The following is a 16,009-nucleotide window of genomic DNA, read 5'->3' on the forward strand; positions in this document are numbered from 1 at the left end:
GTATTAAGTAATATGCATTAGAAAAGCAAAATAAAATTTTCTTGGTGACTTTTCACACTCTATGATTACTGGAGAAATACTCTGATAACAGCATAAATTCTGATAAGCAGTCGTGACTCACTTACACTGAGAAGCCACTGTAAAATAGAATTTCAAAAGATGCATAAAATGAGCACAAAATAGTTGAGGTGGACTCATGCATGAACTCATTCTAAAGTAGACTTCAGAATAGTGACAGATTTTAAGTAAAGTTCTTAGTTATGCCTTATTTCTAAGATGTACTAAAGTGAATAAGACTTTACTCTTTGTCTGATATTTAGCTAAATGCACACAGATACACTCCATATGAATAATGAAAATTACTGTGGTGATCAATGTTATTTTAGATGAACAGTTTATGTGTCAGATTGCATAAATTTTGAGGAGAAGTTCTGATGGAAGTTCTGATGATTAAGTTCTGAGGAAACCATATCAGTATTTGTGTGAAGAATTATAGGAATACATATTCACTTTTCGAGTTAAGGAGCCATATTCTGATGACTTTTAAATCCTGATAATATTCAAGTTTTGATGCTGACGTGACAATATTTATTTACTTGGTTTATTTTTGGTCATTACTTGAACGATAATATTTTTACAGAATATTGGTTAATGTGAGATAAAACAGTCATCATCATTGTGGGTTAGTGGTTAACGTGTATGTCCTGAAAAACTGCATGTGCACGGTAATTATTGCTTATTTTACGTGCCCATTAACTCTCATTCTAACCGTTTACTGACTGTTCAAATGGTGTCAGGTGTAAAGTGTATCCCATGCTTCAAAAATATGACTGTTGAGTGGAGAGAGTATATATATGAGAGATAAAAGATTTTCTAATCTTTTACTTACTTTTCTATTCTAAATCTCTTTTTCTTTCTCTCTCTCTCTCTCTCTTTTTTATTTTCTAAAGTCGTTTTTCTCTCAGGACCTTTTACAAACACTTTGCAAACATTCTCTTATTCGCTTATTTTTTTCAGAGATGACACCAAAAGATGTAATTTTTGATGGAGCTAAGTTTGTTCCTAATAACTTATCCGCTATTCTTAGCAAGTCAGAAGCCCCATCAGAATTTCATTTCATTCAGGACTTTCTTGCTAGTTCTGATATTGGGTACGCTCTGACCGCACCTGATGTAGTCTCTGGTACTCAAGTGCTGGAGTTCTGGAGAAGCGGAGTATATGATGATGGTGGTGCTCAAGGGTCCGCAAGTATTATTTTTTCATCAGGGGAGGATGAGCATGTTGTGGCATTGGCTACGGCCCGACAAGCACTGCAGCTGTCTGAAAACTGTGTTTATTCTACTGTTGAAGAGCCAGTTCTTCAAAACATGATGGCCAGTCTGGGGTATTAGAGGACATTGGAAAAGATGGGTCAGTTGAAGAGATCTTTCATAAGGAGGGAATGGAGTTTCTTCTTTGACTGCATAACCAAGGCTTTTGCAAATAAATGCTCTAATTTTAATGCAATCCCCATATTCAGCCAATAAATCGGGTATGCTCTCATTAATCAAACTGATTTTGATTATGCAAGTGTTATCTTAGGTTTTATTGGGGATAGAATGACAGAAGATAGAAATACTGTTTATTTTGCTAGAACTTGTCAGCTTATCTATAGTTTTTGTTGTGATGATAAGCCCCAATCTGCTAGTGAATTAATTTCACCATTCAGACTAGCTAAAAAAGCTTTTAATGACTTATTATCTACTGATAATAAAAAGGCTGTGTTAAGACCCCTCCTAGTCCCTTTATCTGTCAAACAAGCCTTAATAACCTATGATCTGGTTAAGTATACTGAAGTATATCCTGATGTCCAACCATCAGAACCTCATCCATCAGCACCTACCACCTCTACACAAACACCTCAACCTTCTGATCCTACAGAGCAGCCTTCATCTTCCAAACCTAAGAGGACTAAGAAAGTACCTCAGACTCAACAGAAGAGAAGGAGATTTATTCTGTGAGATGAATCAGATGTTGAGGAACAGGTTCCAATATCAGAACCTGTTATTGTAGAAGCTGAGAAGGTTTCTTCTCAGAAAGATACTGTAACTGGGAGTTCTAGGTCCCTTAAAAGGATTAGAAAATTAAATTCTGATGATAAAGCTCCAACAGTGTCTCCACCTTTGAGGAAATTAAAGAAACAGAGAGCTCATAGAGACATAGTTGAGTCAGATTCAGAAGATGTAATGGAAGAAGCTAAGGAAGGGGATCAGGAATCTCTGATCTCAATAGAACCAGTTGTTATTGAATTACTTCCTTCTGCACAACATGAAACTGCTCAAGCTAAAATACCTACACCTTCTATGTCACCTATAGTTGATCCAGTACATACTAAAAACCAGGTACAAGTGCTGAAATTGATATTCATAACCTGATTGTGCCTGAGGTTTTGTACTTGGAAGCTCCACCAGTTCAACTCACTCCACCAACAACATCACTTTTGAATGATGATCAGAACCTGGCTGCAGATCAGAATTTAGAGGAAAATGTTGAAGCCTCTATAGCCTCACATACTGCTATTTTATCAGAGGATACTGATACTGCAGGATCTACAAGTTCTGATGCTGCTAATGAAGAAACTACTGGTGAAGCTGCTGGTAATTTAGATGCTGATACAGCTAGTCCATCAGGACATGCACCTCAACAAAATGTTCATAAAGCTGATTTAGTCAAGAAGTTTGTTACAGGGGAAGCACCAGTACCTTGGAGTGAAACTCCTAGAGGAAAGGAGTGGATTAAAGAATGGAACTCAGTTAGTTTTGTTCCTTCTGAAAAGATTCTTGTTGAGCATCTTGCAAAAGCTGATGAAATGCTGATAAATGATGATTTCAAGGCACAGCTGAGAGTTACTGTATTGAGTACAAGGCACCTTCAAGGTCAACACTCAATAACTCATGACAAGGTGAAAAAAATTCAGGAAGCTCTAATCCAGCAAGATATGAATGTGAAACTTGAAAAGAACAGATTTTTCAAGCCATCCTTTGACAGAATTGCCTACATTGAGAAAACTCAGGAGAAACAACAAGCTCAAATTGATAAAACTCTGAAGAATCAGGCTTCTCACCAAGTCAACTCAATGAGATCCAATCCCCAGTGGAATTGCTTGTCTCTCTTCTATTACCTGCTGATGCCAAAAAGGGGGAGAAAGTGATCAAGTCCAAATGCAAATCTATTCAGACACTGAAAGGAAAGGATGATGGAAATGATGACTTTAATAAGGGTAGAGGTCAAGGTCAAGGTAAAGGACTTTCATCAAGTAAAGCTAGAATTACAAGTCAAGGAACAAGTTCTGATACTGGGAGAAGAATAAGTTCTGATACTGGTAAAAGGATAAGTTCTGGTGGATATCTAGAACTTGATGAAGAAATTTTAAAGCAGTTATTTCTTAAAGAAAATCCAGGAATGGACTTTGAGAGTCTAAAGGGAGAAGAAGCTAGACTCAAAGCAGAAGGTGTCAAGACAAAATATGAAGCTTCTATTGTTGAAAAGAAATTTCCGAAGCCTAAGGGTATTGTGATAAAGGAAAGAACAAGTTTTGAGGCAATCAAGGACAAATCACAAATGGAAATTGATCCAAGGTCCAAGGGCAAAGAAAAGGTTGATGAACCTATAAAGGTTTATATGCCAGTCATGGATGAAGAAATAATTGATGATGAAGCAGATGATAATCTTACTCTTATGCATAAGAAGATTTTTCAAACAACCTTTGACATGGCTCATGTTGTTCAGAGTCAAGATTTAGTAAGTTCTAATATGACAGTGAAGCAAGCAACCTCTGACATAGCTCAAGTTGGCTTGATATCAGAAGATAAGGAAAAGGAAACCTCTGACATTGCTCATGTTAAACTTTCAAAGATACTCCTACCAGGATTCACCAAAGCTAAACAGACTCAATCTTTGAAGACTGCAACAGGTAGTTTTGAAGAAAGAGTTGTTACATGAAAGGAAATAAGAGATAAATCTGGGTTGGGTAGTTCTGATGAAAGAAGAGTACATAACACTACCAATGATCCAACTTCCTTAAGTGAACCAGGTGTTGGAGCAACTCCTGAAAGATTGAATCGACTTGAATCTGTACAAATGATTTACCAAACCTTCTTGAAAGAACATATCTTGTTATATTTTATAACAGATGGAAGGGTATACCAGATTAAGAAAAATGCTATACCACTGAAGTATTTTGAAGAACTGGAACATGTTCTATTCCTACTTCAAGTGAAAGACAGATTAACAGATAGTGCTACAGGATATTTAAAGTCTCAAATTCAAAGACAGAAGAAGCTTTATTCTGTAAAGTCTGACAGCACATATTGTCCCAAGTACAGAGATCACAAGGGTGATATTGTCGATATGAAGCCTAACTCTGCTAGGATTATAACTACTTTTTTGGGTTATAAGGCTGTGGAATTCAATCTAGAGTCTGACAAGGCATATCTGATTAGACTAGATCAGGAGATAAGAAAAGCTAAGATAAATGATCTCAGAGCAGCTATTTTTCAAACTGGAGAAGATACAACTGAATTGATAAATGCTAAAAGGAGGATGGTCAATGAACTTGAATATGCAGAGAGATGTTTGTTGAAGAACTATCTCAGGACAACTCCTGATATCAAAGAGATCAGAAGAAATTGAAAGTTGAAGCCTAGTCAAAGATCTACAACTACTTAAATTCTGAAGTTTACACAGACTGAAGCGGTTATCAAAAGTTAAAGATGGTAAAGCTGAAAGGACTGTAAGTTGTAGTTATCTAGTCAAATTCTCATGCATTTGTACTTAATGTTTTTGACATCATCAAATATCTGTTGAACTTGTATATTATGCTAATTTACAAGTTGGGGGAGATTGTTAGATATATTTGATAATGTCATGTGTAATATGATTTGTGTTTAGTTTTCAGATCTTACATAACAGGACAAATCAGTACTTAACTGGAAATCAGCACTTATACTGAAGACAGAACTTAAGATATCAGAACTTAAGGTTCAGAAGATATTTATCAGGAGATAATATCAGGAGTTAAGATGACTTTCAGATTAGGCAGGCGGCTGATTGAAAGGAAAGAAGATCGAGACTAAGACAAAAAGAATTGTGCATGAAGAAGGAATTCTGAAGAATAGAATACTTGGAAGAAAAGATAACTAGTTGATATATTTTAGGAAGCAGAATTATATTCCATATCAATTAGAAGATTATCTTGTAACTGTATAGTATGTAAACACATGCATAGAGTTTACACTATAAGTGTTACGATTATCGAAGTTATTATTCTTTGTAACTCTAGCAGTTCTCGTGATAATTTGTTCATCACTGAGAGAGGACAGTTCCATATTGTAACAGAGTTTATTGTGTTGAATAAAATCTGTTTTCTGTTACTTAAGTTCTTATATTCGATTTGATTGTGCTAAACACTGTATTCAACCCCCTTCTACATTGTGTGTGACCTAACACAATATTATAAAAATGTCGGAGCCGAGGTCGCGAGGAGTACGAACATCAAAAACAACCCCCTGTTAGAAACTGCTACTTCGGGATTTTCACCCCTGTTACCAGAAAACCTTTTTCAAATGATGTGTTCTAAATTTTGTCTATATCACGCAAGCGAAAACAGTGCATCAATTGAGTTAACGGTTTGAGAGATATCTACGTTTTAGTTAAAGCGGTTTGAATAGTAAAACTCCGTAGTTGACCGAACTTTTAAAATGCTTTTCACCTATTTAAACTTATTTTATCAAAATGGAACTTCTATGATAAATATTGCAAGCACTCAAGAAGCTCCTCGAGATGGTTTTGTATTAAAATATTAATTTTACGATTTATTAAAAATTTAGAGTGCGAGTCGCGTAATAGTAATATTCGGTAAAGTCAACTCTAGAAGACCACTTTGACCGTCCGTTTCAACCAAGGATTGATACTTATTTCGAGTCGGTCAAATATTGAAAATTATGAATTATTGAACTTATTAAAAATATAAGTTGGTGATGAGAGTAGAAATACTGATTAAGATTATGATGTTTGTTGATTAGAAAACCCAGAACGAGAGAAAGTCGATAAACGTATCTTGGACTTCAGGCAAGTTTTCAAACCCTACCTTTTAAGAACTGTTGTGTTATGATTACTTTTAAATATTGTAATATATGCATGATAAATGTTTTACGGTGATTTAAAAATTGATATATATTGAATCATAAGATATGATAATTTTGGTATAATAAAAGTACCAGATTTGAAACGATATATTTAGACCAAGGATTGGTCGGTGTAAGTTTATAAAAACCCGAAAGTATCCCGGAGTTGTTACATTTAAGAGTATTTATGCTAACGAGTAGCGTGGTATTATATATTATAGACCAAGTGTCGGTCGATATAATTTATTTAAAAAGCCGGAAGCATTCCAGAGACGTTTTGGACGACTAAAAGTCAGCATTTGTTTTATTTCAAGGGACTCGATGTCCACTTGTGAAGTATTATATACCTCGAAATTATTTAAAACGATTTCCAAAGATCGTATTCTGTTAGGTCCCAATTTGTTTGTAGAAGGGGGGGTTGAATGCAAACAATACCGTTTAATCGAATAAAATGCGGAATAAAAATGTGAAACAAAATTCAAGTTAAATAAAACTTTTATTAAACTTGAAAGGTGTTACAACTACGGTATCGGTTACAAGGGATTAATCTCAAATCAATTATTACAAATCTAGAATATATTCGACATGAACTTTTTCTATTTTTGCAATTAAAAGATCAAATGCTAAATGCGATTTGAGATTAAGTTCTAGGGATTTTAATCCGCTAGATTGATACACAAGAACAAGATAAATAATTCTAGTGGATTGGATTTAACTTTTCAATCTAGAATTTTGATCTTGAATAAAGCAGATGAAAAATAAAATGTTGAGCCTTTGTTTTCTGCTGAGTTCTTGACTTGTGTTTTTGTTCAATTATTGCATGAATGTCTTCTGCTGTGTTTTTGTTGTTTAAGTAAACAGAACAATCCAGTTTACTCAGCAAGACTTTCGGCAAGACAATCAAATGAACTGGTATGACAATCCATTTGATCTGGTAGGACTTTCGATGAGACTATCCTCTTGAACTAGCAAGACAATCCCAATAGCTAGCAAGACAATCAGAATGAACTAGCAAGACTTTCGGTATGACTATCAATTGTCATACCGATTGTCATAGTAGTTCAAATCACATTGTCTTACTGAATTATTAATAGATTTTAATCTAATAACAATTCTGAAAATCCTTAATATTAATTCTGAATTAATTAATCAATTAATTCAATTAATCAATAAATTAATCTTTGCAGATATAATTTATTTTCTTAATTAAATTATATGACTTAATTAATTAATAAAGAATTAATACTAATCTTGAGCAGCAACCATTCTTCTGAAAATCTTCTGAAAATTACTGTCAAGTATGAATCAATTCCACCACTTCAATGTTGACACTCGATGTACTGTCTGGTTCATGAGTGACTAACTTCCGTGACGTTTCTTCAAGCCTTCACCTTGATACTCTTGATTTTCTTCAGACTAAATCCTTGTAATTAATTGATACCCTGACGAGATCTCTGTCACTTGATTAAATCCACAATCTTGATTTATATCACTGAGGCTTGATCAATTTCTTGAGCTTCTTCCAGTGAATTAAGTCTTCAAGTCTGTAGATGAATATTGTTTCTTAATCGTTTGACAGATGTTACTTTGTGAGATCTCTCTGACGATAGATCCACTATTTACTTATTACATTCTTATTTGAGTTGAGTTATATCCTCGAATAAACAAATAGGCTATGACATATGCCTTTCAATCTCCCCCTATTTGCTTGTTAGACAATAACAAAAAATACCTAGAGGATAACTCAACTAACAAATAAGAAAAAGATATACACAGTAATGCAAAGTAAATAGCAGAAAAGTTCTGGATTATATTTAACATTTTCCAGATTCCAAAAGAAATTTACAAGTGAATACAAGATAGATGTTCCTCTAGCCTGAACATATAACTACATTAGACTATCTTGATTCATAAAGCTCTAATCATATTACATTGAGTTTTGAGCTAATTGACTTCAGTTGTCTTCTCTTCTGACTTCACCTTCTTCTAAATCTTGAAGCAACTCTTTGTCAAAGACATGATCCTTTTCTGAAGTGAAGCTTGCTGGTCTGACTGGTTGAACTCCAACTGACTTTAGCTTATTCTTGATCTGATTATACCTTTTAATATTCTTTTCACAATAAGCTTGAATCAAATCAGCAGCTTGAGTCTTCAACATGGATGAGTATCCAGCAGTTCTTAAATGATGTTCCATCCAGACCAGATGCTTAGCTGAGTAGTCTTTAAGAGATTGTACATCTAGCTGACAGATTTGAAGACAATCAGACTTAAAGAATCTCACCTGATGAGGATTGTTGATGTAATAGCCCCAATTTTTGGAAATTTTTGAAACCCTTATGAATAGTGTTTTTGCTGAATGAGAAAACTGTTCATGCCACACTATGTAGGGGTTCTGTTATTGATCTTATGGGATATTATTAGTACTCTATGTGGTATATAAGTGTATGTAAAGATCGTCAGAATCCAATTCTGAACACTTGGATTTTTCCCGGAAATCCACTAGATACGGAAAGAATTGAGAAAAAGGTAACAGGATAAAAGGATTTAAATTAAAGGATTATAGGAGAGGATCATAAAAGGAATATAATATATTGAGAAAGGTTGAGGGAACCTAAGTAATAAGATACCGGGTATGATCCCTCAAACGATAAACGAAAACGAAAGTTAAGCGAACCGTATAACAGATCAGCGGTCATTAGGCAAACGATTAGGAAGTTAATCAAAGGGATTAGTGGGAATGATGTCATCCAACCAATAGAAAGAGGACAAGGAAGTGAGGATGACATCATGAGGATGACATAAGCATGACATGGGAAGGAAGGAGGTGTGGTGGCTTTGTAACCACACAAATCCAAGGGCAAGAAGGTAATTGACTAAAGCAAGCACAAAAACCAATCAACCAAGCCAAGTAAAATCATTTTCATCAAAAATCAAAAGCAACCAAGGCTTTGTTCTTCATTGCTCACGGCTTTTCACTATTCAAAAGGCAAGAGAAATTCAAAATCCAAGATCCAAGCTTCCTAAATTGGTAAGATAATTCCCTAATCATCTTCATGCTTAGTTAGGACTATATCATGAGTTTAAGCCATTAATTCCTTCTCAATCTTCTTCATTTAATCAAAGAAGAAGACTATGAATAGTGTTTTCAAGTTTTTTTAACTTGAAGTTTTCTTGTTTTCTTGAAGATCCAAGCATTCTTAAGACTTCTCAAGGCTTCTTAAGGCTTCCTAGCTCCTCCCACCTCTCCAAGGAAGGTATAAACTACAAACCCTAGCTTTAGTTTTGAGTAATTAGGATTGAATGTGTTTGATATAGCATATGTGAAGCATGATGCTTGATTGGTTGAAGTTTGGTTGAGTTTGTAGAGATTAGTTGGTTTTGTTGCATTGTTGGAGTTGTAAATCTTGGTAATTAGTTAAAGAACCTAAGTAAAGCTTTTAGTTCATGTGAGGAATAAGTATAAATGGTTAATGTGGATTTGTTGGGGCTGTTATGATGTGGTTTGGAGGGATATTGGTTGTATGATTGATTTGGGGTTGATTTGTGGTTGGTATTGAATGGTTTAAAATTGGGAAAACGCGTAAACATAGCCGTCGTAACGTCCGATTTTCTTTGGACTGTTTTTGTGCATAGCATTAGGACCCGAGAACCCCCTGCTAGATTATGACCACTGCCATGTTTAGATAGCTCATGTTACGAGCTTCGTTTTGATATGTAGTTCATTCGATTCCGATGCACGGTTTAGGAGAAACGACCGTTTCAAGTAACGGCGTTTCGCGAACGAAACTTTTTCCCTCGCCTTACTTTGAAACATAGGTTAAAGACCAAAAAGGGTTAATTAATGTATGAAACATTTATGGTAAGTGTGTTAGGCAGTTGGTAAGACGCTCGCGAAGGAATCGCTTTAAAACTCGTAAAGGTTAAAATATTAAAAATGGTGGAGCCGAGGGTACCCGAGTGACTTAAGCGAATCGGTGAGCGCAAAACAAGCGTTAGAGTCTAAGTTAGTTAAAGTATAGATTTACAAGTGATTTTGGTTTAATTCCAACTTACTTGTTGCTTATAGGTTACCAGACTCGTCCCGAGCCTTTCTCACCCCCAAGTCGCTCAGGCAAGTTTTCTACCCGTTATACTGTTGTTGTGATATAAATATATGTATATGCATTATCTTGTGATATTGCATGATTGTTATTAGCAAATTTTGCGATATATTGGAGCATGCTAATATGGTATATATGCATGTCTGTTTCGTAATCTGGTTATCTATCTGTTGATTTCAATGCTTATAGTTGCATAATACCTATGCTAGAAATAAGCAAGTAGTTGCGTATACCCTTAGTATAGGGGATAAAAGGTGAACATATTTCTAAACCGGGAGTCGATGTTCCCGAGTATATTATATATATATATATATATATTTATTTATTTATATATATATATGGATATAGTTTTTAAAACTATTAATCGAATAAGGTTTATTCGATAACTTTAACTTTATTTTATTATTGAATATTATTTCGAATATTATTCGAAGGCGTATGACTCCTTTACATTATTTATTGGATATTACTTGGACATTCATTTGAGGATGTATGACTCCTTTATTTTATTTAATGAATATTATTTATAATATTCATTCGAGGTATTATGACTCAGCTTATTTTATTTATTGAATATTATTTGAATATTCATTTGAGGATCTATGACTCCGATTATTTGCTGAGATATATTCTTTATTTTATTAAAGAATAAGGTGTCGATAATCAAACTTATTTTTGATTATTCAAATAAAGATATTACTTTCGTATAAGTATATCTTTGATTATTTGCTATTCATTTCAAGTATAAGTTTTAATACTTCTACTTCAATTATTTTATAAAGATTATTTTTTTATGGGAATATTATTTAAATAATAATATTCAGACATTTTCTAAATATTCTGGGGACTGATTTACTTCATTAAATCAGTTTTACTCCAAACACTCTTTAAAGTGTTTTCGAGTCTTTAAAATGATTTTCAAAAGTTAGAGCGGATCCCAAAACTATTTTTATATTTAAGATCTTCCTTTTCAAAAGGGGATTTAAATACTCGCTCAAAACCTGGGGGATCCGGCTCGGTGGTGTGTTTTATATTCGCAACAAGGTTGCTGTCTTGGTAAAAGAGTTTTTGATTACTTACCCAATATTCGGGAAGTAAAATTCTTGGAACAAGTTAATCCATTAACAGGCATCGCCTGGGAAATATCGGTGAGTTTTCCTTTCCAACTAGGTACGACTTCTTGGTGGAGCCGTATCAACAAGTTTCTACTTGGGGAAAGGGGGAAACGAGCTTTACGTTTCAGAGTCATGGATTTCATCTGAACTAGGAGTGGCGTAAGTGGCCGAGTAGCGCCGGCCCAGCCTTATTATATTGGCCCAAATGGCCTGGAAGTTCCGCTAAGGCGGTCCATTCCTTAGGAGTTCAGTGTTCGGTTGACAAGTAAATCCGACAGGTTCTCCTCTACATGTAGAAAATGGTGGGGTTGTACTACTACGACTGATCATCGTAAGTGGTCTTCCTGGCGCGGCAAACTCCCGTAATGAGTTCATCATCCAATTGGATAATTTCTGCAACACTACCCAGAGCACTTCGATAGAAAGGCTACGGTTGGGCGATTGTTGAGTGTTGGCAGGGTCAAGTTTTCAAAATGATGTTTACATCAAATGAAGTATCTCGTAACTTCATTTTATTTTGATAATATTTTAAAGATTTAATCTATTCAAATCTTGCCTTATAGTCTCATCTATGTGATGAACTTTTGAAGCTAATTTATAACTTGAACGGTGGTAGTTCAAGTAGTATTTGGGAAAGATATAAGTATATTGGGGTATCTTGTAACTTCATCTTTTAAACTTATATCTAATTAATAATTGTCTTATGAATGACAAAGATTTTCAGAAAAACGTTGAGACAAGGTTAGATATATGAGATCACCTTGCAACGATATTTTTTTTTATACAGTTATACACTGGGACTTTGTGTATATTATGCATGGAAGAGGACTTCCAATATTTTGAAAAGTATATATGTATATATACTGAATATTTCGCGACTTCATCGCATTAAGATATCAAACTTGGTTCATTTCTTTTGACCAAGAATTTCATGAGTATTATGAGTAGGCTCATATATTGTAAATCATTATATATATTATTTTGGTGGGCTTGCTGCTCACCCTTGCTTTATTTCTTCATCACACAACAACAGTTAGGAAAGATGGCCAGACTCCAGCAGACCCAGCGCAAGCGCGTGGGAAGCGTCCTGCGTCTTCCCGTTGATGTTGTAGCTGCTATAGCTGCAGAGGTAGATCTATTGTAGATCATACCATCTACTTTTGAGAATCAATTATGTATAATTATAACTTGTGGCAGATAATGGCAATTAACTGTAAATTTATCAAGTAATCATTTTGGGTTGTAATAACTTTTAAATTGTGGATTCAAAGACTTGTACTTATTTAAATTTCATCTCTGAGACTATAACGGGTTGTGGTGTGTGTTAGTGTGGGGTCACAGCATAAGGTTATTTATTAATTAAGTGAAGTGATATTGTGGAAAGAAAGACCGTGACGACCCGGATCCCCGACCCCGGATCTGGGGGTGTTACAGAAATGGTATCAGAGCTAAGCGTTATAAACCTTAGAGATGATGGGACGTTAAGATAATAAGTTCACAAAGATAATAAGAACTCTTGCCAAGTTCATAGTCGGGCTACCTAACGTAGTACTGACAGTTAAAACCCTTATGGGAACCCTTATAAATATCGTGATAGGAGCGTAGTTCGTTATCGTATATGGTAGCGGGACTCCGAACCCTGATGTTGAGGAGCAACATCGCGATGATATTTTATTACTAATTGGAGATCGGATTGTGGATCCGATAGAGTGTCCTAATGCAGGACCGGATGATGTTGATATTGAGGATTTAGCGGTTGAGGATGTTGTCCTAGAAGGGATAGTTGTTGAGAAGGACCCCATGGAGGATCCTGACAGGATTGGATAAAGGACCACTGATGAATTGATGACCATGGTTTGGTCGACTACCAGAGGTAGGATTGGCCGGTCACTACCGGAGGTTCGTTCAAGTTGTAAAGATAGTAGCCCCTTTAACGCGGCTTACTCGTAAGACTGAGAAGTTTGAATGGACAGAGAAATGTGAGAACAGCTTTCAAGAACTGAAGCAAAGATTGGTGATGGCCCCTATGCTGGCGTTGCCGGATGGAAAAGGAGATTTTGTGAAGTATAGTGACGCTTCGCACTAGGGCTTAGGGTGCGTGCTTATGCAGCACGGTAAGGTAATCGCGTACATGTCAAGACAATTAAGGTAATATGAAATTCGATATCCCCGCCCATGAGCTTAGGCTCGTGGCAATAGTTTTTCCCTAAAGGTTTGAGGCACCACTTGTATGGAGAGAAGTATGAGATTCGCAAACCATAAGTACTCTAGTACATTTTCCCATAGAGAGAGCTCAACATATGCCCGAGGAGGCGGTTAGAGCTAATCAAGAATTATGATTGGGAGATTCTTTATCATTCGGGGAAAGCCAATGTGGTGGCTGATGCCCTTAGTAAGAAGGAGAGACTCAAGAGGTTAATGTCTTTGGGAAAGTTGATAAGAGATTTTGAAAAAAAAAAATGGAAATAGATATGAAGGTAACCGGAGCCGGTACCGAAAAGCTGTTTGAGATTGCAATACAGTCCGAATTATCGGAAAAGAGCATATTGTGCCAGAGAAAGGTGATGAATGAAGGCAGAGAGCCAACAAATAAATATGAGATTAATACCGAGAAAGAGGATAAGGGAATAATGAGGTATTCCTATAGAATTTGGGTTTCGAAAGTTCAAGAGCGTAAGGATGAGAACTTAGATGAGAGCCATAGTTTGAGGAATAAGATTTAGAGCAAACCCTGAACGTGATAGTCAGGGAGGTCGCCATCAAGATAGAAGGAACCCATGACATAATGGAGAGGAAAATGAGGATTTTAAATTAAAAGATGACCCCAATTATTGGGAGTAGGATGAAACATTTCATACTAAGGAAACAGAAAGTCGAGTAAGGAAAGGAGACCCGAGATGGTACTCCTATACGACAATTTATGGACCAGTCTAGACAGAACTTAGACTATTATCCCCAACCACCACCCTGAGGAAACAATGCGGTGAGAAATTCTTTCAGGACCTTTAAGTCGCTAAGCTCTCAGAGTTCCAAGGAACAAGCTGACCCAGTCGAGGCAAGAGCCTGGCTAAAGGAAATACAGGAATCATTTGAGATTCTAAATGATTGACGAATCACAAAAGACTATTTTTGTCACTTACCCTCCTAAGAGAGAGGCCACCCGCTGGTGAAAGGCCAAGGAAGGCACGGAGCAAGAGATTATAATAAACTGATTTAAGTCCAGTCAATTGTTTTCGGGAAAGTAATTCCCAAAGATAAGGAGATAGTGTAAAGCTTTAGAGTCAGAACAAAGGCAGACGAGTATGATAAATTATGAATCTAAGTTGTAAAAGTTGTCAAGATTCGTTCGGAGGATACGAATCCAGAATGACGGGATGTTTGAAATCAATGCTTATGTTGTGTTAGTTCATGAAATAATGATAAGGGAGTTGGGTATGAGGAAACCCTAAAGACTCGTAGCAATAGAAATAGAAAAGTATGTAATCGTCAGGATGAGGGTGATTCACCATGAGTTAAAATAAATGGCTGAAGGTGTAAGAGATACATATATTTTATCCCCTGTAAGTTGGGAGGATTCGAAGAAACCTTGAGATAGTTCGAAGGATAAATAATGAGACGCGGATAGACTGAGGAGACAAGAAAGTAAGAAATTAAGAAAATTGGATGAAGGAAGTGACCTTCAAGAATGGGAAATGTAAGACCGGTGGCTTGATACCCAGAAAGGGAGACGCCAGGTATGAAAGATATCCCAACATTGAGATGACTGTTGAGATAAACAACAAAAGTAAATAAGGAATTATTAAGAAGAGGTTCACGTTGAACACGACCAATATCTTCCAGAACATCCATGTTATCGTTACCAGATTAGGCAAGAAAAGCGGATAACCGTTGTTATCTTTTGGAGGCCATTTTGATTAACCTCATTTTGTATACAGATGTTATTGTGAAATTAGGAATATACTATCGAGGTGGGAATGATTGAATAAGATACCCTTATCAGGGATATATGACTTTATTTATCCATGGATGGATGCATGTACCTTTTCAAAGGTGGAATTAAGGATAGAACATCGGTAACTTAAAATGAATCCTAGGGGAATGCATAAAGGTTGGCATTTCACCCTTAATAGGGATAGTATGAAATTTGACAGTATGAATTGGAAAGGATTAAGGTAATAACAACCTTTAAAGAATCAGTGGAGAATTTTTTTTTTCAAAAGTATATAGACAATGATTCTAGTATTAGTATATGGTATTTTGATATGCCCTGTATCTAGGGAATACAGGAGGAACGATTCAAGGATAACCTTAGAGGTTTTACAAGGAGAAAGGTAATATTCAAATTTTTCAAGAATAGAAATGTTGATAAAGGAAATATGACGTAATTATAATGATGCCAAGTGAGGCACGTGTTAAACCACGAGAAGGTATGGATCGAACCAATAATGGTCGAAATTGTTCAGGGCAATTAGGACTTAAGATAAAAGATGTTCTAATTATGATTGAGAGTCAGTCATGACAGTGATTAACCTCTAAAGACTGAGGCAATAACTTATGGAAAAATGGTGATTTTTTTTTTACTCATCAGATTTTAAGCAAAACATCTTCACATAAGCTGTGATTGAAATAA

This window comes from Apium graveolens, chromosome 2 (assembly GCF_009905375.1).
Source record: "Apium graveolens cultivar Ventura chromosome 2, ASM990537v1, whole genome shotgun sequence".
NCBI lineage: Eukaryota > Viridiplantae > Streptophyta > Magnoliopsida > Apiales > Apiaceae > Apium > Apium graveolens.